General features: G+C 43.2%; 1 pseudogene; it reads right to left on the minus strand.

The window, feature by feature from the left end:
* The window catches only part of LOC121847857, a 34,803-nt pseudogene that overhangs the window by 2,436 nt on the left and 6,037 nt on the right, over positions 1-26,330 (minus strand).

The following is a 26,330-nucleotide window of genomic DNA, read 5'->3' on the forward strand; positions in this document are numbered from 1 at the left end:
CAGAGAGAGAGAGAGACTGAGAGAGAGAGACACAGAGAGACACAGAGAGACACAGAGAGAGAGAAAGAGACACAGAAACACAGAGACACAGAGACACAGAGAGACACAGAGAGAGAGATACACAGAGAGAGACAGAGAGAGAGAGAGACACAGAGAGACAGAGAGAGAGAGACAGATAATAGATAAAGATAATTACTTGACACATTGGAAAGAATTAACAAAAAACAGAGCAAACTAGAATGCTATTTGGCCCTACACAGAGAGTACACAGCGGCAGAATACCTGACCACTGTGACTGACCCAAAATTAAGGAAAGCTTTGACTATGTACAGACTCAGTGAGCATAGCCTTGCTATTGAGAAAGGCCTCCGTAGGCAGACATGGCTCTCAAGAGAAGACAGGCTATGTGCTCACTGCCCACAAAATGAGGTGGAAACTGAGCTGCACTTCCTAACCTCCTGCCCAATGTATGACCATATTAGAGAGACATATTTCCCTCAGATTACACAGATCCACAAAGAATTCGAAAACAAATCCAATTTTGAAAAACTCCCATATCTACTGGGTGAAATTCCACAGTGTGCCATCACAGCAGCAAGATTTGTGACCTGTTGCCACGAGAAAAGGGCAACTAGTGAAGAACAAACACCATTGTAAATACAACCCATATTTATGCTTATTTATTTTATCTTGTGTCCTTTAACCATTTGTACATTGTTAAAACACTGTATATATATAATATGACATTTCAATAATATGACATGTCTTTATTGTTTTGAAACTTCTGTATGTGTAATGTTTACTGTTAATTTTTGTTGTTTTTCACTTTCTATATTCACTTTGTATGTTGTCTACCTCACTTGCTTTGGCAATGTTAACACATGTTTCCCATGCCAATAAAGGCCTTGAATTGAATTGAATTGAATTGAATTGAATTGACAGATAGACAGACAGACACAGAGAGAAAGACAGACAGAGAGAGAGAGAGATAGACAGAGAGAGAGAGAGACAGATAGACAGATAGACACAGAGAGAAAAACAGACAGAGAGAGAGAGATAGACAGACAGAGAGAGAGAGAGACACAGAGAGAAAGACAGAGAGAGCGAGTGAGAGAGAGCGAGACGGGGCAGCTGGGGTCTGTTAAAGCAGATATCTCCATATGAATGCACCTCTGGGCCACTAAACACTACATATGCATTACTAATGCTGTTCAAACACTGGAGCTCAATAATCTATTCACTGGTGTGCATTCGTGCATGTTTTAGCAGGTGTTCGGAGGGCAAATACCAATCAATATAACTCAATTGGACCCTTCCCCAACTGACACACAGAGACATAATCACACATTAACGCATGCACACACACACACACACACACACACACACACACACACACACACACACACACACACACACACACACACACACACACACACACACACACACACACACACACACACACACACACACACACAAATATGCAGTGTGCTTTGAGATATTCCCAGTTCTTGGCCATGAGCATAGATAGATACAACGTAAAACTGTATCCCAAGCCTTTATTGGAAATGATGATAGGTTCTTTAATCCGCTGTGAGAGGCTGTGTGTCTAAGGGCCAAATTATGAATGAGTTGTTGACATTTTCTCTCCATAAACAGATGAGTGAGAACAACAGAACAGACAGTAACCCAGTGATCCTCCAACCACACAGGATATGACCTGAACTACACCATCTCGGGGAGCAGAGAAAGAGAGAGGCAGAGAGAGAGGGATAGAGGCAGATAGCGAGGGATAGAGGCAGAGAGGCAGAGAGAGAGGGATAGAGGGATAGAGGCGGAGAATGAGGGATAAAGGGATAGAGGCAGAGAGAGAGGGATAGAGGGATAGAGGCAGAGAGAGAGGGATAGAGGCAGAGAGAGAGAGGGATAGGGATAGAGGGATAGAGGCAGAGAGAGAGAGGGATAGAGGGATAGAGGCAGAGAGAGAGGGATAGAGGCAGAGAGTGAGGGACAGAGGGATAGAGGCAGAGAGAGAGGGATAGAGGCAGAGAGCAAGGGATAGAGGGATAGAGGCAGAGAGAGAGGGACAGAGGCAGAGAATGAAGGATAGAGGGATAGAGGCAGAGAGCGAGGGATAGAGGGATAGAGGCAAAGAGAGAGGGATAGAGGCAGAGAGCAAGGGATAGAGGGATAGAGGCAGAGAGAGAGGGATAGAGGCAGAGAGCGAGGGATAGAGGGATAGAGGCAGAGAGAGAGGGACAGAGGCAGAGAGAGAGGGATAGAGGGATAGAGGCAAAGAGAAAGGGATAGAGGAAGAGAGAGAGGGATAGAGGCAGAGAGCGAGGGATAGAGGGATAGAGGCAGAGAGAAAGGGATAGAAGCAGAGAGCAAAGGATACAGGGATAGAGGCAGAGAGCGAGGGATAGAGGGATAGAGGCAAAGAGAGAGGGATAGAGGCAGAGAGAGAGAGCGAGAGCGAGGGATAGAGGCAGAGAGCGAGGGATAGAGGTATAGAGGCAGAGAGAGAGGGATAGAGGCAGAGAGAGAGAGGGATAGAGGGATAGAGGGATAGAGGCAGAGAGAGAGGGATAGAGGGATAGAGGCAGAGAGAGAGGGATAGAGGCAGAGAGCAAGGGATAGAGGGATAGAGGCAGAGAGCGAGGGATAGAAGGATAGAGGCAGAGAGCGAGGGATAGAGGCAGAGAGCGAGGGATAGAGGCAGAGAGAGAGGGGATGTGGGGAGCAAAGGAGGGGGAAGAGAGAGAGAGAGAGAGGATAAAGACTCTTTTTAAACGTGATGAGAGAAGAGGATAAAGGCTCTTTTAAACGTGACGAGAGAGAGAAGAGCAAGAGAGAAAGAAAGAAAGAATGAAAGAAAGAATGAAAGAACTTACCTGTTTTTTGTTTAATCTCTCTCTTTCTCTCTCTCTTCTCTAAATGTTTTACCTCTATAAGGGGAGGGGTAGTGAACGAGTACACACTTCAAGAAGAAGAGAATTGGAAAATTGGAATCCAGCCAGCCAGTGATGATGCATTAGTCAGCTCTGCCAGGGAGGTCTGGACAGGCCCTTACTGCTCCTCTCTGCCCTCTGATTGGCTTGCCTCTGGGTGACAGAGGGCTGTTGGGAGACAGAGAGCTCAGAGATGCCGGATGTCGCATCAGAAAGACCTGCGCACTCATTGGACAGAGCCCTGTGAGGAGTGTTCTGATTGAACAGGGCTCTATGAGGAAGGCTGTGATTGGATAGGGTTGACAGAGGGGATTTTGAGACTGCATCACTTCTTACATACTGGGCAAGGGCTAGTATGTGTGTGTCAGGTGTGTGTGTGTCAAGAGTGTGTGTGTGACTTCTCTCCTTCCTGAGTGTATCCAGGCTGGTCTGGGCTGATGCTAATGCCACCTGTATGTCACACAGCTCCGCTGTCCCTCTGCTCTTCCCACTCCTTCCTTAGCATATCAGCAACAAGCAGGAAATTCCTCCCACACTGAGCCAACGCCTCCTCACCTACACCCAAACAAACACACACACAAAAGATGTGTACTATGGTTGGCAGTAAAGTGAGAGAGCTGCCAAGGGTTTATAGTGAAGTACCAGATGAGCATAACTAAACACTTCACATTGCCACCAGAGACACTGCTCATATAGCCCTTAGCCAGTCCTTAAAACACAGCTCACTCACACACACACACACACACACACACACGCACACGCACAGGCACACACAGACACACAGCCTAGGCCTCAGAACAGATGACTCACAGACCTTAGCCTAGGCCTCTGAACAGATGACTCACAGACCTTAGCCTAGGCCTCTGAACAGATGACTCACAGACCTTAGCCTAGGCCTCTGAACAGATGACTCACAGACCTTAGCCTAGGCCTCTGAACACAGGGCTGGAATGAAACACAGATATATCAGAAACATTTCAGGGATTTAGTGGGGAGGAGGAGGGGGGAAAGGGAATGTGTGTGTGTGTGTGTGTGTGTGTGTGTGTGTGTGTGTGTGTGTGTGTGTGTGTGTGTGTGTGTGTGTGTGTGTGTGTGTGTGTGTGTGCGTGTGTGTGTGTAACTAGATCTGGATGGGACCCACCAGGCCGTCCATCTGTGTTTGGTGTGTGAGAGGGGTTCTATGTATGCATAGAGACTGTAGCATGGGACTAGAAGAGGGTTAGAGAGATACAGAATCGCAGAATGGGGTGTTACCTATACAAATATAATGAATAGAATGGGTTTGGAAGCTCTAACCCAAGCAATTGACAAGTAAACTCATGGGTATACTCGCAGTGGCTGCCTGGCAATGTGATGCAATAACTTCCATGGTTAACCTGATGCTGGATTGCTATGGTAATGTAGAATGTTCATTCAAATGATGTTAACTGATGTGGCTCATGCAATGGAATGTATGTTTTGTAAATTACAGCCCAGATTGAAGGGGACACTTCCTGCCTTTACTTCCTGGCATGGGTCCACCTATTATGCCAGCATTGACTTTACTGGACACACCCTTTCTATTCAAATCTCATTTTATAGGTCACATACACGTGTATAGCAGATGTTATTGCGGGTGTAGCGAAATGCTTGTGTTTCTAGCTCCGACTGTACAGTAATATTCAATTCAATTCAAGGGGCTTTATTGGCATGGGAAACATGTGTTAACATTGCCAAAGCAAGTGAGGTAGATAATATATAAAAGTGAAATAAACAATAAAAATGAACAGTAAACATTACACTCACAGAAGTGCCAAAAGAATAAAGATATTACAAATGTTATATTATATATATATACAGTGTTGTAACGTTGTGCAAATGGTTAAAGTACAAAATGGAAAATAAATAAACATAAATATGAGTTGTATTGACAATGGTGTTTGTTCTTCACTGGTTGCCCTTTTCTTGTGGCAACAGGTCACAAATCTTGCTGCTGTGATGGCACACTGTGGTATTTCACCCAGTAGACATGGCAGTTGGTCAAAATCGGGTTTGCTTTCGAATTCTTTGTGGGTCTGCGTAATCTGAGAGAAATATGTGTCTCTCATATGGTCATACATTGGGCAGGAGGTTAGGAAGTGCAGCTCAGTTTCCATCTCATTTTGTGGGCAGTGTGCACATAATCTGTTGGCCTACAGCGGCCTTTCTCAATAGCAAGACTATGCTCATTGAGTCTGTACATAGTCAAATATTTCCTTAAGTTTGGGTCAGTCACAATGGTGAGGTAATCTGCCATTCTAGTTTGCTCAGTTTTTGTTCATTCCTTCCAATGTGTCAAGTAGTTATCTTTTTGTTTTCTCATGATTTGGTTGGGTCTAATTGTGCTGCTGTCCTGGGGCTGTGTGGGGTGTGTTTGTGAACAGAGCCCCAGGACCAGCTTGCTTAGGGGACTCTTATGGAAGGTTTGGGAATCGCTTCCTTTTAGGTGGTTGTAGATTTTCTGGATTTTGATAACTAGCGGGTATCGGCCTAATTCTGCTCTGCATGCATTATTTGGTGTTTCATGTTGTACACAGAGGATATTTTTTAACATTAACAAGTAATATCTAACAATTTCACAAGATATGCCCAATACACACACATCTAAGTAAGGAAATGGAATTAAGAATATATAAATATATGGACTGGCAATGTCAGAGCAGCATAGACTAAGATACAGTAGAATAGAATACAGTAGATACAGTACATATGAGATGAGTAATGCAACACATGTAAACATTATTACAGTGAATAAAGTTCCATTTATTAAAGTGGCCATTCTAATTTCTAATTTCTATGGTGTTACCTTCTTCCTGTGACAGTGTGAGAGCCTGCAGAGGCTCAGTGATTGGTTCCTCTCAAACGCTGACAGGAAGTCACCAAGGGCCGCTTCTGATGCAGAGATAACCAATGCATCATAACCAGAGAAGATATCTGAAAACACACACACAAACTCAGCAACACATCATATCAGGAGAGAAGCTCTGAGAGAATACACAACACACACTCTAATGTTACATTGAAGTGGATCCCACACTCTGTTGGATCTCCTTCTGGAACAGGCTGTATGCGTATCTTAGACCCTGAAGGAGCTGCTGGGATTGGTTCGCCTGCAGGGAGGACAGCCCCCTTTGGAATTGAAGCTCTGCCTCCACAGCCTTTAACTGACACACACAGAGACAAAAGTGTGCCTCACTGTGTGTGTATATGTGTGTTAGCCTACCTGGAGTCACGCCATACACAACGCATGGTTGTGTGTGTGTGTGTGTGTGTGTGTGTGTGTGTAGGAGGGCTTGTGCAGCCCGTGTAGCTCTCTGTTGGGCTCCGCGGGACATAGAGGGGAGCAGGGGCAGAATATCCTTCACCTCAAACTCCACACACACATTCTGTTGCTCACGCTGCACCTGAAACACAGATATACATAAACGTGTGTGCGCGCATGAGTGTGTGTGTGTGTGTTTGTTTGACAGTGTGTAGTAACAGAGAAAAAGGTGTACTTGAAGATAAATCAGGTCATTAAGCAGCAGAGAGAGGATCAGACATATTTATTCTACAGAAACTAGATTAATAATGATCTCTTCATCTGGGCTTCAGTTTCACACCCTGAGAGAGTTGCAGAGGAAGGGGGTCAGAGAGAGAGAGAAGGTGGGCCCAGTTGCTGTTGAGAGAGGAGTATTGCTAAGCCTTCCTGTCAGTAATCCCTGGCCCATGGCTATGGACAAAGAGGTGGAACAGACACACAGACACACTGCACTGGGTGGAATAGTTACAGCATTCCCTTCATAGATGTTCATCTCACAGTCCTGTGTGTTTCCCAGTGTTCATCATCAACAGCCGATGGCTAATGTGTGAGTCAGTGTGACTGTGAAACCGTGGCTCAGCTCATAAGCAGTAGTCTCTATGGTTCGGGCACAGATGGGTGGACACCTGCTCCACATGGCACAACATCACTCACAACATAGTAAGGCAAGACAAGTATACACACACACCCAAACACACACGCACGCACACAGCCAGTGACAGATCTGGGCACAACATGAAGGACTTCCTCCTACTTCCTTGGGAGAAATGAAAGAGTGGAGGAAGAAGAGATGAGAAAACTGAGAGTCAGACCAGAGAGAGAGACCAGAGTGTGTGTGTATGTGTATGTGTGTGTGTGTGTGTGTGCGCGTGCGTGCGTGCGTGCGTGTGTGTATACAGTGGGGAGAACAAGTATTTGATACACTGCCGATTTTGCAGGTTTTCCCACTTACAAAGCATGTAGAGGTCTGTAATTTTTATCATAGGTACACTTCAACTGTGAGAGACGGAATCTAAAACAAAAATCCAGAAAATCACATTGTATGATTTTTAAGTAATTAATTTGCATTTTATTGCATGACATAATTATTTGATACATCAGAAAAGCAGAACTTAATATTTGGTACAGAAACCTTTGTTTGCAATTACAGAGATCATACGTTTCCTGTAGTTCTTGACCAAGTTTGCACACACTGCAGCAGGGATTTTGGCCTACTCCTCCATACAGACCTGGCAAAACAAACCTCCAGCTCCCTCCAAAGAATTTCTATTGGGTTCAGGTCTGGAGACTGGCTAGGCCACTCTAGGACCTTGAGATGCTTCTTACGGAGCCACTCCTTAGTTCCCCTGGCTGTGTGTTTCGGGTCGTTGTCATGCTGGAAGACCCAGCCACGACCCATCTTCAATGCTCTTACTGAGGGAAGGAGGTTGTTGGCCAAGATCTTGCGATACATGGCCCCATCCATCCTCCCCTCAATACGGTGCAGTCGTCCTGTCCCCTTTGCAGAAAAGCATCTCCAAAGAATGATGTTTCCACCTCCATGCTTCACGGTTGGGATGTTGTTCTTGGGGTTGTACTCATCCTTCTTCTTCCTCCAAACACAGCGAGTGGAGTTTAGACCAAAATACTCTATTTTTGTCTCATCAGACCACATGACCTTCTCCCATTCCTCCTCTGGATCATCCAGATGGTCATTTGCAAACTTTAGACGGGCCTGGACATGCACTGGCTTGAGCAGGGGGACCTTGCGTGTGCTGCAGGATTTTAATCCATGACGGCATAGTGTGTTACTAATGGTTTTCTTTGAGACTGTGGTCCCAGCTCTCTTCAGGTCATTGACCAGGTCCTGCCGTGTAGTTCTGGGCTGATCCCTCACCTTCCTCGTGATCATTGATGCCTCACGAGGTGAGATCTTGCATGAAGCCCAAGACCGAGGGTGATTGACCGTCATCTTGAACTTCTTCCATTTTCTAATAATTGCGCCAACAGTTGTTGCCTTCTCACCAAGCTGCTTGCCTATTGTCCTGTAGCCCATCCCAGCCTTGTGCAGGTCTACAATTTTATCCCTGATGTCCTCACACAGCTCCCTGGTCTTGGCCATTGTGGAGAGGTTGGAGTCTGTTTGATTGAGTGTGTGGACAGGTGTCTTTTATACAGGTAACGAGTTCAAACAGGTGCAATTAATACAGGTAATGAGTGGAGAATAGGAGGGCTTCTTAAAGAAAAACTAACAGGTCTGTGAGAGATGTAATTCTTACTGGTTGGTAGGTGATCAAATACTTATGTCATGCAATAAAATGCAAATTAATTTCTTAAAAATCATACAATGTGATTTTCTGGATTTTTGTTTTAGATTCCATCTGTCACAGTTGAAGTGTACCTATGATGAAGAATACAGACCTCTACATGCTTTGTAAGTAGGAAAACCTGCAAAATCGTCAGTGTATCAAATACTTGTTCTCCCCACTGTATATATATATATATTTTCACCCGGGGTGTGTATGGTCCTATAAGGCTGAGTGGTAGTAGGTCTGTGCAGCAGGACTCCAGAGCAGACAGACACACAGATATCTGACACCGAAGACGCTCGTATCTATGATGTGATAGTGAAGAATCAAACACTGGTAACTAGAAAGAACTAAACACTCACTGCACAGGGTTGTTGTAAAACCAGGGCTGTATTCATTAGCAAAACGCTTTACTCCATAGCACAATATTTTGCAACGGATCAACCAATGGCAACATATTCAATTGATTCTGAAACTCTTCCAACTGCCACCAGTTTGACACCAAAACATTGACAACAAATACATAATGACATAGTCAAATAAATAAGTGTGTAAAAATATATATAAATGATATTTAATGCTGAAACCCTCATATTAAACACCAATGATATTCACTAAGTTGATGGTTTATTGTAGAACATCAGTTTATACACTGAAAAAATGTATAAACGCAAACAATTTCTAAGATTTTACTATGGAAATCAGTCAACATAAATTAATTCATTAGGCCCTAATCTATGGATTTCACATGACTGGGAATACAGATGTGCATCTGTTGGTCACAGATACCTTTAAAAAGGGTGGTGGAGTGGTGTGACCACCATTTGCCAAATGCAGCGCGACACATCTCCTTCGCATAGAGTTGATCAGGCTGTTGATTGTGGTCTGTAGAATGTTTTCCCACTCCTCTTATTATGTATAAGTTGCTATATATTGGCGGTAACTGGAACACGCTGTCGCACACGTCGATCCAGAGTAGAGGTCGACCGATTAATCGGAATGGCTGATTAATTAGGGCCGATTTCAAGTTTTCATAACAATTGGAAATCGGTATTTTTGGGCGCCGATTTACCTTTATTTAACTAGGCAAGTCAGTTAAGAACACATTCTTATTTTCAATGACGGCCTAGGAACGGTGGGTTAACTGCCTCATTCAGGGGCAGAACGACAGATTTTCACCTTGTCAGCTCGGGGGATCCAATCTTGCAACCTTACAGTTAACTAGTCCAACGCAATAACGACCTGCCTCTCTCGTTGCACTACACAAGGAGACTGCCTGTTACGCGAATGCAGTAAGCCAAGGTAAGTTGCTAGCTAGCATTAAACTTATCTTATAAAAAACAATCAATCATAATCACTAGTTAACTACACATGGTTGATGATATTACTAGATATTATCTAGCGTGTCCTGTGTTGCATATAATCTGACTGAGCATACAAGCATACAAGTATCTGACTGAGCGGTGGTAGGCAGAAGCAGGCACGTAAACATTCATTCAAACAGCACTTTCGTGAGTTTTGCCAGCAGCTCTTCGTTGTGCGTCAAGCATTGCGCTGTTTATAACTTCAAGCCTATCAACTCCCGAGATGAGGCTGGAGTAACCAAAGTGAAATGGCTAGCTAGTTAGCGCGCGCTAACTAGAGGGACGGAAGCTATACTGTTACACTGTCAATACTAAAGTGCCTATAAGAACATCCAATAGTCAAAGGTTAATGAAATACAAATGGTATAGAGGGAAATAGTCCTATAATTCATATAATAACTACAACCTAAAACTTCTTACCTGGGAACATTGAAGACTCATGTTAAAAGGAACCACCAGCTTTCATATGTTCTCATGTTCTGAGCAAGGAACTGAAACGTTAGCTTTCTTACATAGCACATATTGCACTTTTACTTTCTTCTCCAACACTTTGTTTTTGTATTATTTAAACCAAATTGAACATGTTTCATTATTTACTTGAGGCTAAATTGATTTTATTGATGTATTATATTAAGTTAAAATAAGTGTTCATTCAGTATTGTTGTAATTGTCATTTTTACACAAACATTTTTAAATCGTCCGATTAATCGCCATCAGCTTTTCTGGTCCTCCAATAATCGGTATCGGTATCAGCGTTGAAAAATCATAATCGGTTTACCTCTAATCCAGAGCATCCCAAAACATGCTGCATGGGTGCAACGTCTGGTGAGTATGCAGGCCATGGAAGAACTGGGACATGTTCAGCTTCCAGTAATTGTGTACAGATCCTTGCGACATGGAGCCGTGCATTATCATGGTGAAACATGAGGTGATGGCGGCTGATAAATGGCACAACAATGGGCCTCAGGATCTCATCATGGTATCTCTGTGTATTCAAATTGCCATCGATAAAATGCGATTGTGTTCATTATCCATAGCTAATGCCTGCCCATACCATAAACCCACCGCCACCATGGGGCAAACCGCTTGCCCACATGACACCACACATGCTGTCTGCCATCTGCCCAGTTGAACAGTTGAAACCGAGATTCCTCCGTGAAGAGCACACTTCTCCAAGAAGTGTGCAGTCGGTTACGACGCCGAACTGCAGTCAGGTCAAGAACCTGGTGCGGACAACGAGCACGCAGATGAGCTACCCTGAGACGGTTTCTGACAGTTTGTGCAGAAATTCTTTAGTTGTGCAAACCCACAGTTTCATCAGCTGTCCGGGTGTCTCGTCTCAGACGATCCCGCAGGTGAAATAGCCGGATGTGGAGGTCCTGGGCTGACGTGGCATGATTGCAGTTGTTAGGCCAGTTGGACATACTGCAAAATTCTCTAAAATGACGTTGGAGGCAGCTTACGGTAGAGAAATGTAATTAAATTATCTGGCAACAGCTCTTGTGGACATTCCTGCAGTCAGCATGCAAATTGCAAACTCCCTCAAAACTTGAGACATTTGTGGCATTGTGTTGTATGACAAAACTGCACATTTTAGTGGCCTTTTATTGTCCCCAGCACAAGGTGCACTTATATCATGTTAAGTCAGCTTCTTTTATATGCCACACCTGTCAGGTAGATGGATTATCTTGGAAAAGGAGAAATTATCACTAACAGGGATGTAAACAAATGTGTGCCAGAAATTGGAGAGCAATGAGCTTTTTGTGCATATGGTACATTTCTGGGATCTTTTATTTCAGCTCATGAAACATGGTACCAACACTTTACATGTTGCGTTTATATTTTTGTTCAGTGTTTTTAGGATAATGTTTTACAGCTTTGTCATAAATGTTTTTATTGTTGAAAATCATCTTGAATTATTTCATATATTTGACATGTGATAAGGCTAAACAGGGGGCCAGAGATAATTACTAACACCTGTGATAATCTGAAGTACCCAAAAGAGCCACTAGATGTCTTGTGATAGATTACATAAAATCCTTGAAAGATACCAAAATTCTAGTAGTTTACTAGTAAACTTTGAAAGTTTCCAGTAATATACCCTCCTTTTGATCCCTAGTAGTAGCAGGGTGAAAAGGTCTACTTGGAGAGAAGACAGGTCATTAAAGCAGCAGAAAGAGGATCAGGGATATTTATTCAACAGAAACTAAACTCATGGGTTTAGTCCAAAGGAAAACATTTAGAAACAGAAACGAGAGTTTCTATTGAAGAAATGTAGGTATGTCCCTCCCCCTTTCGCTCCCTTTGCTTCCATTTGTTCCTAGTGAATACACCTTGCGAAGTACGTATAGAGGACAGAGACAGGAGGCGCTCGCACATCACTCAGGGTGCAGTCTCAGGGCAGGGGTTGTTGCAGGGGTGGTATCCAGGGTGGTTGCTAGGGCCCAGGATGTGTGTGAGTGTGTGTTTGTGTCCCTGCAGGTGTCTAAACAGCTGGCTGAGATCACACTCCTCTGCTGGACACACAGACAAATAGAAATAAAGATAACGGATTTTAATGAACATGTTCAAGTTAACAGGACTAACCATTAAGTTAGCTGGACTCACCACATACTGCAGGTTGATGCTGTCAATTTGGCTGTAGACCGGGTGGGGCCAGCACCCAGAGAGACCTTCCACTGTATTCACCTACACACAGACAGCGTGACATTTCAGAGAGCGAGAGCGAGAGAGCGAGAGAGCGAGAGAGCGAGATGAATGTTTTGAGACAGACATCAGGACAGTTGAGGCCAACAGGCATACAGAGAGTAAAGCTTATTAACAGGGTTTGAGATGAGGCTACTAACAAATACTGCAGATCACTAAAACATAGACTGTAGGTGTCATTAATAGTTCAAACATGGAGAATAGAGGATTACATTATGAGGTTGTTCCTCTTATGTATCGCTCTCTCATTCAACACTGTTTAATAATCACTCCACAGGACCCGTTCTCTCATGTTCTACAAGTACCCAATCCTCCTGAAAAACACACATGCACACGCATACACACCTACACACACACCGATACACACACACACATGATAATAGTATTTGTGTGGAACAAAGGCTGTCAGGTTGTAATATGTGACCTTGGTTCCTTCTGCAATGACCTCTAATCATGTTAGCTTCATGACACACATATCCACCTGTTTGTTTTACTATCCTTGTGGGGACCAAACAATTGATTTCCATTCAAAATCCTATTTTCCCTTAACCCCTAACCTTAACCTTAACCTTAACCCCAAACTTAATTCCTAAAACCCTAACACTAACATTAACCATAAACCTAACCCATACGCCTAAAATAGCCTTTTCCTAATTTCCCTTGTTTTACTATCCTTGTGAGGACTTCTGCTCCCCACAAAAGATAGTAAAACCAAAAACCACACACACAACCAGAAAACATGACCTGATATGGTTCAGTGTTCAATAACAGCAAAACCAATCAGCTCTTTCCTTTCAGTGTGTGTGTTTGTGTGTATTTGCATGTGTGTATGTGCATGCTTGCGTGTACTGAGCATAGCTAACACACTGGTCGTCTCTGGGAATATGAAGTAATATGAAGTAATCAATCAAATGATAAGTAATCAATCACATCATATAGACTTTAGATTAGAGTGTCATCGATCTACAAACAGCATGAGCTAAAACCTATCATGTGGACATCTCCAGGCAACACACACACACACCCACACAAACACTTCCTTCCTCTCTCATTTCCCATCCCAAACTCTCTCTCCTGGTATCCTTCCCCTAGCCTGGTTGCCAGTCTGTTCAGCGAAGAATCCACTCCATGTCATGTGCCTTTGGCATATGACACAGAGTACAAGGAGTCAAATCTGTCAACCAGGCTACCCCTTCCCCCTCCCTGTGAACACTACACACCACATACATTGTGTACACTACACACCACATACACTGTGTACACTACACACACCACATACACTGTGAATACTAGACAGCACATACACTGTGAACACTACACACCACATACACTGTGTACACTACGGACCACAAACACTGTGTACACTACACACCACATACACTGTGAATACTAGACACCACATACACTGTGTACACTACACACACCACATACACTGTGAATACTAGACAGCACATACACTGTGAACACTACACACCACATACACTGTGTACACTACGGACCACAAACACTGTGTACACTACACACCACATACACTGTGAATACTAGACAGCACATACACTGTGAACACTACACACCACATACACTGTGTACACTACGGACCACAAACACTGTGTACACTACGGACCACAAACACTGTGTACACTACACACCACAAACACTGTGTACACTACACACCACAAACACTGTGAACACTACACACCACAAACACTGTGTACACTACACACCACAAACACTGTGTACACTACACACCACAAACACTGTGAACACTACACACCACATACACTGTGTACACTACACACCACAAACACTGTGTACACTACAGACCACAAACACTGTGTACACTACACACCACAAACACTGTGTACACTACACACCACATACACTGTGTACACTACACACCACAAACACTGTGTACACTACACACCACAAACACTGTGAACACTACACACCACATACACTGTGTACACTACACACCACAAACACTGTGAACACTACACACCACATACACTGTGTACACTACGGACCACAAACACTGTGTACACTAGACACCACATACACTGTGTACACTACACACCACATACACTGTGTACACTACACACCACACACACTGTGTACACTACACACCACATACACTGTGTACACTACACACCACAAACACTGTGAACACTACACACCACATACACTGTGTACACTACGGACCACAAACACTGTGTACACTACACACCACATACACTGTGTACACTACACACCACACACACTGTGTACACTACACACCACAAACACTGTGTACACTACGGACCACAAACACTGTGAACACTACATACCACATACACTGTGTACACTACGGACCAAACACTGTATACACTACACACCACATACACTGTGTACACTACACACCACATACACTGTGTACACTACACACCACACACACTGTGTACACTACACACCACAAACACTGTGTACACTACGGACCACAAACACTGTGAACACTACATACCACATACACTGTGTACACTACGGACCAAACACTGTATACACTACACACCACATACACTGTGTACACTACACACCACATACACTGTGTACACTACACACCACATACACTGTGTACACTACGGACCAAACACTGTGTACACTACACACCACATACACTGTGTACACTACACACCACATACACTGTGTACACTACGGACCACAAACACTGTGTACACTACGGACCACAAACACTGTGTACACTACACACCACATACACTGTGTACACTACGGACCACAAACACAGTGTACACTACAGACCACATACACTGTGTACACTACGGACCACATACACTGTGTACACTACACACCACATACACTGTGTACACTACGGACCACAAACACTGTGTACACTACGGACCACAAACACTGTGTACACTACACACCACATACACTGTGTACACTACACACCACATACACTGTGTACACTAGACACCACATACACTGTGTACACTAGACACCACATACACTGTGTACACTACACACCACATACACTGTGTACACTAGACACCACATACACTGTGTACACTAGACACCACATACACTGTGTACACTAGGCACCACATACACTGTGTATACTAGACACCACATACACTGTGTACACTAGACACCACATACACTGTGTACACTAGACACCACATACACTGTGTACACTACACACCACATACACACAATAGTACATAGACACTCAATCTCAATACCAAATTATCTTCCAAATGAATTCAAAAACATAACTAATTTATTAATTCTGTGACTGTGTATTAACCAAATCTCTCTCTGACAGACACACTCTCAAAACACAGACACACACACACCATGTATTAATGCTGTGTAGAACCCAATCAATGCTCTCTTGTATGATGAAGGCCCTGCCCTGAGGCTAGAGACGGCAGGCGTAATGTGAGGTGATACGGGGTGTGTGTGTGTGTGTGTGTGTGTCACACCCATCCCTATCTATTGTCATCTACACACTATAGATAGATGAAAGACAGAGCCACACAAAGCAGGATAAACAGTCATATCTGCACTAGTAGGGTTACAATTACACATACTATTGAAGGCACCCTCTTACATCACAAGCATCATATTATCTACCATGTAATCAAATGTACAATTCAAGTCAACATAAGATCGACCAGAGCCTCAGTTAAACAGACCCCCAGGCTTCCAGTTGGAAACGCCATTGTTCCTCTACAGTTTATGATGTACAGTTGATTTTCTATCTGTCTGTCTGAGCATGAAGACTTTTATTGCTGACTTCTCCTGGAAAACCTGGATCCAGAGTTTGATTGAATCGGGTAATAGATATGTTATTGGAACATAAAGACATCCGTGAAAGCAGCAGGCATCACACCTTATTGACAGTAAAACATGACAAGGTCTTATTGTGAATAGAATCTTTACCTACCACAACCTCACCCTTCAATTACATCTGGGGGTCAGAATGTGCTGTTGTAGCTGACACGGAGAGAACACGGGCCACTTGTTCACATCACAGTTTAGGGAGGGTGAGTGACCAATGGGAGAGCAGGGATGATTGGAGTTGATTTACGTTCCTGACATAACTAACCCGATTACCCAGCATCCCTAGCGTTACCATTACTGTGATGCATGGGCCTGGCTGGTGTGTGTGTGTGTGTGTGTGTGTGTGTGTGTGTGTGTGTGTGTGTGTGTGTGTGTGTGTGTGTTCTGATCATTCAGACCAAATGATTACACACATTTTACATCATGACACACACATCACTTAGACAAAGTGTGACCTTTTACACTAGAACAATACTTCCATGCTACAAGATACAAACTGTTGGCCTCATTCAGACTAACTGATTACCTCCATGTCTTTCTGACTTCACCCAATCAGTTGTTAAGTCCCGTCTTCAACGACAAATGGAGGACAGGCATTTAATTTCACGCTCACGCCATTACCGACATCACTCACTGTATGTGTGTGTGCCATCGCTCAGAACCCGCTCTCCTCGCCTGTCACACTCAGTAATGGAATTATTGGGAATTATGTCCTGTCTTCCACCGCTTGGTAGATACTTAGAAATTACATCCAGACACACACACGCACACACACACTCGGAACACACATGCACACACACACTCGGAACACACATGCACGCACACACACACTCGGAACACACACGCACACACACACTCGGAACACACATGCACACACACCAGAGCATGTGAGCCGAGTTGAACGGTTGGAAATGCTGCTCATCGTTCATGGCACTGAGCTTGAGTACCGCTCCGGCAAAAACCGCTCTGCTAAAAACCGCTCTGCTAAAAACCGCTCCGGCAAAAACCGCTCTGCTAAAAACCGCTCTGCTAAAAACCGCTCTGCTAAAAACCGCTCTGCTAAAAACCACTCTGCTAAAAACCGCTCTGCTAAAAACCGCTCTGCTAAAAACCGCTCTGCTAAAAACCGCTCTGCTAAAAACCACTGCTAAAAACCGCTCTGCTAAAAACCACTGCTAAAAACCACTCTGCTAAAAAACGCTCTGCTAAAAACCGGTCTGCTAAAAACCACTCTGCTAAAAACCACTCTGCTAAAAACCACTGCTAAAAACCACTCTGCTAAAAACCACTCTGCTCTCTCAGGAAAAAAAACTGCCACTCCAAATTCGCTCCATTCATTAAAATCACATTTTAACCAACACTCATCTTATTTCTCTGACTACCTGGAACAACCATTTGGTTTGAAGTATTGAAACCAAACCATATGGATTTGAATGAAAAGTATTTGAATAAACATGAAAAACTGAACGTAAGAAGCGACCATCATTTCAAATAGGCTACGTGTCATATTAAAACAGCATATCACTCTATATAGGTCAGGAGCCAGACAGGGAGCCTATGATGGAACAGTTCATTATTCAGGTGATATTATCTCAATTATTTCAAGGCTCTAGCCTACAAAGAAATACATTGTGAAGCATTTGCGAGTGCGACACAATAGGCTGGTAGAGATATAAAGTATTCAGCATTTAAACAGCATTTTGTTGTATTAAATCATTATAGTCTATACATTGCGCATTTAGGCTGTGACTTAGAATTAAATACAAATTAAATGAAAAAAATACTTAATAGTGCCTTTGAATTCATTTCTACAATTCATCTTTAAAACAGGATTTTAGCCAGTCTGTGGCTTCAGGCTCATGCGATGGAGTCTGGAGAGCCGGTCAGCAGCAGAGAATATCCTCTCCACACCTGCAGAGCCACTGGGGATGCTAAACACCATTTTGGCCACTCTTGCCAGGCTGGGCAGAGATACAGAGTTGTTTTTAATTTGTCTATAGGTCAGCCTAAAGGTTTTTAGGCAAAATAACTCAATCAAAACAGAAAGCTCCTTGAACGTGGGAATATGCCAGGCCTATTGTGCCAAAATCAATTATGGCCTATTGTATAGATAATAGAACAAAAATGAACAAAACATTTAAGAAATCAGATTTGTTGTTTATAAATACTTTGCTACAATGACACAGTTTAGTTATCTACCCACCTAATTTCTTTCTTTTAGCTTGTGCTCGTAGTAAGAACACCATCATGCTTTTGGGACATGTGTCTTTTCAGATCCCACAATGATTATTTAGTTGTGGACAATACATCACCACACTCCCTCTCTCTCTTGCTCTTGGTCCTCATATTTGTTAGTCACCTTGATTTAGCACCTTGTGTGTTTTATCAGTTTCTTTATGACAATATTTAGGGAATTCCATGACAGTGGCTACAGTAAGGGGCTATAGCAGAACACAAGTAGCACTGAGCTCATGAAGTGAGCGATACTCGAGCTAAATTGGAGAGTGCGAGATGGCCGACGCTCCAGCCTTTGGGAATCTCGCTCCGCGCTCCAGTCAGATTGGACCCGCTCTGCTCCAGCTCCAGTCAGATTGGACCCGCTCTGCTCCAGCTCCAGTCAGATTGGACCCGCTCTGCTCCAGCTCCAGTCAGATTGGACCCGCTATTCTCCAGCTCCAGTCAGATTAGACCCGCTCTGCTCCAGCTCCAGTCAGATTGGACCCGTTCTGCTCCAGCTCCAGTCAGATTGGACCCGCTCTGCTCCAGCTCCAGTCAGATTGGACCCGCTCTGCTCCAGCTCCAGTCAGATTAGACCCGCTCTGCTCCAGCTCCAGTCAGATTGGACCCGCTCTGCTCCAGCTCCAGTCAGATTAGACCCGCTCTGCTCCAGCTCTAGTCAGATTGGACCCTATCCTACCAGAGAGAGAGAGAGAGGTAGTAAGATATTCTACCAGAGAGAGAGAGAGAGAGAGAGACAGTAACCTATTCTACCAGAGAGAGAGAGAGAGACACTAACCTATTCTACCAGAGAGAGAGAGAGAGACACTAACCTATTCTACCAGAGAGAGAGAGACAGTAACCTATTCTACCAGAGAGAGAGAGACAGTAACCTATTCTACCAGAGAGAGAGAGAGAGAGAGACACTAACCTATTCTACCAGAGAGAGACAGTAACCTATTCTACCAGAGAGAGAGAGACAGTAACATATTCTACGAGAGAGAGAGAGAGAGAGTTTGAGTTTTTATAAAACCTTTATTTTTTACTCAAGTGTTAACATAAAAAAATGACACACTGCCTTTTCAGAAATGAAACAACAAATGTAATTCCTAAACAAAAATAAATACATAACATATACATTCAACTTATTTCATCAGCAAAAAATAATTTCCCCTCCTCTACAAAACAAAGCGCTCTTTCGTAGGCCCACTTCTCCTCAAATAATAGGAGATCTTTTACAGCTGAAAAGAACTCAAAATCTACTTTTATTCTTGCTTTCACTGATCCTTTAAAAACACATCTTACATCCTTCCCATATCCCGTTTCTATCTTATGTTTTCTACTCAGAAAAATTGACATCTTAGCTTGTCCCAAAATAAAATGTAACATTTGACATTTTCTTTTCTGTTGTTCACTATATTGAAACCCCAAAATAAAAACAGTGTTATTGAAAAATTCCCCTACAGCTTTAAACAAAGATTCCAGCATTTCCAATAGAGGTTTTATCCTCTCACACTTCATAAAACAGTGAAAAATGGTTTCTCTTATATTACAAAAAGGACATCCATCTCTAACATCTGAATTAATAACAGATACAAAAGCATTAACTGCAATGATGCCATGTAAAACCCTCCATTGCATATCACCAGAACCCTTTTGTAACGGTGGTTTGTACAGTGCCCTCCATGCTGGCTTTACCCTATCATCAATGCCCAATTTTACCCTCCATGGAGTGTCTTTTCTATTTTTCAATTTATCTTTATTCAACACCTTGACACACCCCCTATACAAGTCCTTCCCATTCACCTCATCCAAACCCACCTCCTCCAACCCTCTCAAATCCAGCAATAACGCCTTTCTTTCTGACTCTGGGATATTTGGTGTAATCCCTAGTCTTGGAAATGAGACGTCTTCATCTTGTACCTTCTTCTTGTGGCTACTAAGCATACCCCATTCTTCCGCTGACAGAGCCTTCCTACAGCTCCCCAGCATTTGTCCGACAATCCTTTCCGACCTCATCCCCAAATGTTCTGCCACCCGTCTTCCATCCATTAAGGCGGGCCCAGCCATGGCCATTAACTGTCTTAAGGTGATGATTTTCCCCTTCACCAGAATCTTGGAGAAATGTGGAACAGCTGCAGTTGTACAATCCAGTCTTGCCCCATACACCAGAGGTTCCTCCAACAGCCAATGCACTGACTCCGCTGAAGTTCGTCTAGACACCTTCATTATGCTCCACACTCTGAGAAGTCCTCTGTAAAACGGAGGTACTCCCTCCCTAGAAATCTGGCTACTATCAACCAGAAATAAAGCCTTCTTTAAACCTAATCCTCCAACCCGTTGTAATATAAGACCTGCCACCCCTCTCCACACCACATTTTCCGGTCCATAAAGCAACCTTTGAATAAACTGAAACCGGAAAGCAGCAGCCCTACTAGCAAGATGTACAAGACCTTGTCCCCCCTCTTCTTTTGACAAATACAAAACACTTTGTGGAACCCAGTGATATTTATCCCAAAAGAAATCCACAATAATTGCCTGTATCTTAGCCAGAAGGCCAGATGGTGGTTCTAAAACTGACAACCGATGCCACAGTGCAGATGCAATCACATTGTTAACTATAATAGTGCGCCCCCTATATGACATACGAGATAATAACCAACGCCATCTCCTCATCCTCCCTTCCACCATTTCAACCACCCCACTCCAATTTTTTTCCATAGTCCCCTCATCTCCTAGGTATACTCCAAGATACTTAAAACCTCCCTTACACCATTCTAGCCCCCCCTGGCAAAGCCATGATCCCTCCAGACCATTCTCCAATCTGTAACGCACAACTCTTTTCCCAATTTACCTTTGCAGAGGATATTCCCCTAAAACGATCAACCATTAGACTCAAGCTATCCACCTCCGCTTGATTTTTCACTAGCACAACTACATCATCAGCATAGGCTGAGAGACAAATAGGAGGAATATCCTCTGAAAGGCACACCCCTGCAATGCGCCTTCTAATGCTATTTAGTAGTGGCTCTATAGCAATGGCATATAACATCCCTGACATAGAACATCCCTGCCTAATACCTCTACACACTTTAAAAGGAGCACTCAAACCACTGTTAACTTTCAATACACTTTCAATGTCACCATATATCACCTTTATCATGGCAATAAAACCAGAGCTGAACCCAAACGCCTCAAACGTGTGCCATAAATATTGATGTTCAACTCGGTCAAATGCCTTTTCCTGATCAATTGAAATTAGACCAGCATCCAACCCAATAGCCCTAGAGATGTCCAAAAAATCACGAATCAGAGAAATGTTATCCCCTATCTGCCTGCCAGGAACACAGTAGGACTGATCCGTATGTATGATTTGCCCCATCACCTCCCTCAGCCTGTTGGACAAAGCTTTTGACAATATCTTATAATCAGTGCACAATAAAGCCACCGGCCTCCAGTTCTTCACCTCCCTCGGGTCACCCTTTTTGGGCAGTAGGGTGAGGACAGCCCTTCTGCAGCTTATTGGTAGTAACCCTCCGGTTAAACTATCATTAGCTACTTCTAACCAATCCTCTCCCAACATAGCCCAAAAAGACTTAAAAAAAGTCAACGGGAAGCCCATCAATGCCTGGTGCCCTTCCATTTTCCATGCCTTTTAATGCAGTGTATAAATCCTGCAAAGACAATGGTTGCTCAAGCTCAACCTGAGCTTCTGCAGCCACCTTTGGGAGCCCATCAAAGAACTGCTGTGTCACTGTTTTGTCCTCTTTGTACTCACACTTGTAGAGCTCAGCATAGAACTCTACTGCCCTCTTTCTAATTTCACTAGGGCTAGTGAGCTCTTGTCCAACAGCTGATTTGAGACAATTAATAATTTTTCTTTGTCCATTCTTTTTCTCTAAACCAAAGAAAAATTTGGATGAGGCATCCATTTCAGATATTCCCTGAAATTTACTTCTCACCAGTGCCCCCTGTGCTCTGATACCCAGCAGGTCTGCCAATGCAGCTTTTCTCCTCTTGAGGACCTGAGTATGGCCTCGATCTCCTGTGGTCTCAACCAACGTCATGAGTTCCACTATTTCAATCTCTAGGGCTTTCATTGATCTGGTGATATCTTTGGTGACATTCCTCGTGTATTGATTACAAAATTGTTGAATCTGGATTTTCCCTATATCCCACCACTGTTGAATGGATACAAAACTGGCCTTTTGAGACCTCCACCTCTCCCAAAAAAACTGAAACAGTTCCTGAAGTGAGCATCACTCAATAAAGTTATATTAAAATGCCAGTATGCGCTTTTGGGTTTTACATCGTTAATGAACACCACCTCTGTTATTAAACAATGATCAGAAAACCCACTGGAGTTATCACACTTGATTTACAGACCTGAGATTGATGCTCAAAAACATAAAACCTATCTAACCTGGCCATAGAGATGATGTTCTCTCTCACATGCGCCCAGGTGTACTGCCTTGTTCCTCCATGTTGACTCCGCCAAATATCACACAATTCATTTGTTACAATGAGGCGTTTTAAAAACATCCTTGAGGCTATATGAGGTTCTTGGTGATTTCTATCTAAATCACTAACTGTGCAGTTAAAATCCCCAGCAATAAACAAATAATCTTCTTTGTTACATTTCTCAATGGTATTTGATAGTGTCTCTAAAAAACATACCCTCTCAACTGTCACCACTGGGGCATATACATTTATCAGACACATAGTGATGTTTTCATACCTTGCTCTAACTTTTAATAATCTCCCCTCAACTACCTCTTCAACTTCATATGACAACGGCAAAAACCCTTTTGAGAACAAGATAACCACACCCCCACTTTTTGAGTTTTTATGACTACACACCACTGTCCCCCCACTCCTGTTGCCACATAACTTCATTTTCCAAATTACTATGCGTTTCTTGTAGAAAAATGATGTCACTTCCCTTTCCCTAATTAACTCATACACCATGGCTCTTTTTTAACATCTCTTGCCCCATTTACGTTTAAAGAAGAAATCTTAAAACTGCTCATGGATTAAAAAAATATACAGAGGAAGATACAGCCATCACATCTCTTTACAGAGTTAAGACTGCAACTGAACTCTTTCATTTTCTTTAGAATTTACATCACTTATCACTCTTGTGACCACTTTCTTGAGTCTAGCAATTTCAGGGCTTTTCAAACTTCCCCCTGTAATTTTTGACATCAGAAACTTTGCTGATTCAATAAACAATTCACGTTCAGGGAAAAAATCAGTTACATTGTAATCCTGCATATATTTCTTCCCTTTTGTCAACTTCAAAAATTGACGTATCCTCTCGATCCCATACATCCCTTCCACCCCATTTATCTCACTATATTGTTGTGACGCATCAGATGACTCACTCTCACTATCCTCCCCAGAAGAATACTCCACCATCTCTACACCTTGTTCATCTTCAATTGATTTATCAAACTCTACCTTTCTCTTAGAATTAGACCCTTCACCACCCCTTAAATTCTTCCTTTTACTCCTCGGTATTTTGAAAACATCCGCTTCCTTTTCCATTATTTCAATCTCCTCTTGACTTCCAATTTCATTTTCCAGCACCACCTCAGCGACGGCAGTCGCAATCTCACCTACTGTTTCCCCTCCGTCTTTGTTCGGATCTACCACAATTTCCCCCGTATCCACACTTGCCTTCCTCTCCTACTTTTCCAACCACATCTGCCCACCTTCTCTCTTCTCCTGTACCCTTATTATGTTCATCCCTTCGCGGTGGTGCGTTAGTTGCACTCGCACTAAAACTACTACCAGGCTCAGCGCGCTCATTTTTTTGGGGACAACTACGCACCAAATGCCCCTCTCTTCCACATCCAAAGCATTTCATTGATTCAGTAGATGCATAGAAGACATAATCAAATCCATCAAACTTAAAGCTAAACGCTAAATTCAGTTCATCTCCTTCCTTTTTTAAAATCATATGCACTTGTCTCCTATGAGACACGACATGTTTCAACAACGGAGATTTGCATCCAAAAAGAACCTTCTTTATTGTAGATACTATTTGACCATGGCGAGATAACTCTCGCTCTAACACTTCATCTCTAACAAATGGTGGCACGTTAGAAAGCATGACTTTCTTCGCAGGATTCATAAGCGGAAATACCGGCGTCTGTGTCTCCCGCAACACAACACCCCTCTCAACTATTTTATTCACCTTTTCAATTGAATCTAAGAATATCACTACAGCACTATTCATCCTTGAGGCTGATTTGATGCTATCATACCCAATGATAGCACCCACAGCCAAGCTACATTCTTCCACTGAACACCCGGCCGCAGCAGGAATCTTTACTCCATGCCTCCGACTAAGTTTTTCAAACTCTTCATTTCCGCGAGTGGCCATAGCAACCAGCCCCACCCGCTGGTTGTGCCCTCGTGAAAAACCAACCTCAAAGCAAAGATCCCACCACCCCTATACGTGCTTAGTGATAGTTTAAACAAAATACCCTTAAAACAACTAAACTAATCAATATATATATATATACACATACCAAAACCCGATAGAGTGAAAAGAAATTCCATTCGCTCTCACAATCACTCCTACTTGACAACTCACTCCCAGCATGCACTCCGACGAGAGAGAGAGAGAGAGAGAGAGGGGGGGGCAGTAACATATTCTTGCAGAGAGAGAGGTGTAGTAACATATTCTTCCAGAGAGAGAGAGAGAGAAGTAACCTATTCTGCCAGAGAGAGAGAGAGAGAGAGACAGTAACCTATTCTACCAGAGAGAGAGAGAGAGAGTGGTGTAGTAACATATTCTTCGAGAGAGAGAGAGAGAGAGAGAGACAGTAACCTATTCTTCCAGAGAGAGAGAGAGAGAGAGAGAGAGGAAGTAACCTATTCTACCAGAGAGAGAGAGAGAGAGAGAGAGGAAGTAACCTATTCTACCAGAGAGAGAGAGAGAGAGAGAGGAAGTAACCTATTCTGCGAGAGAGAGAGAGAGAGAGAGGAAGTAACCTATTCTGCGAGAGAGAGAGCGAGAGCGAGAGCGAGAGAGAGAGCGAGAGAGAGAGCAACATATTCTACCAGAGAGAGCGAGAGAGAGAGCGAGAGGTAGTAACATATTCTACCAGAGAGAGAGAGAGAGAGAGAGAGAGAGAGAGAGAGAGAGGTAGTAACATATTCTACCAGAGAGAGAGAGAGAGAGAGAGAGAGAGGTAGTAACATATTCTACCAGAGAGAGAGAGAGGTAGTAACATATTCTACCAGAGAGAGAGAGAGGTAGTAACATATTCTACCAGAGAGAGAGAGAGAGAGAGGTAGTAACATATTCTACCAGAGAGAGAGAGAGAGAGGTAGTAACATATTCTACCAGAGAGAGAGAGAGAGAGATAGTAACATATTCTACCAGAGAGAGAGAGAGAGAGATAGTAACATATTCTACCAGAGAGAGAGAGAGAGAGATAGTAACATATTCTACCAGAGAGCGAGAGAGAGAGGTAGTAACATTTGTTACGCACGCCTCTATGAAGAGGGAACGCAACACCCTGCTACAACTAAACTCTCCGTGAAGCGAAAAAAAGGTATGGACTGTAGGTGCAAGTAAGAATGACAACAGGCAGAATGTGGTACCGTTTACAAGGACTTTATTCCTTTACACGGTAAT

This window comes from Oncorhynchus tshawytscha, linkage group LG12 (genome assembly GCF_018296145.1).
Source record: "Oncorhynchus tshawytscha isolate Ot180627B linkage group LG12, Otsh_v2.0, whole genome shotgun sequence".
Lineage (NCBI taxonomy): Eukaryota > Metazoa > Chordata > Actinopteri > Salmoniformes > Salmonidae > Oncorhynchus > Oncorhynchus tshawytscha.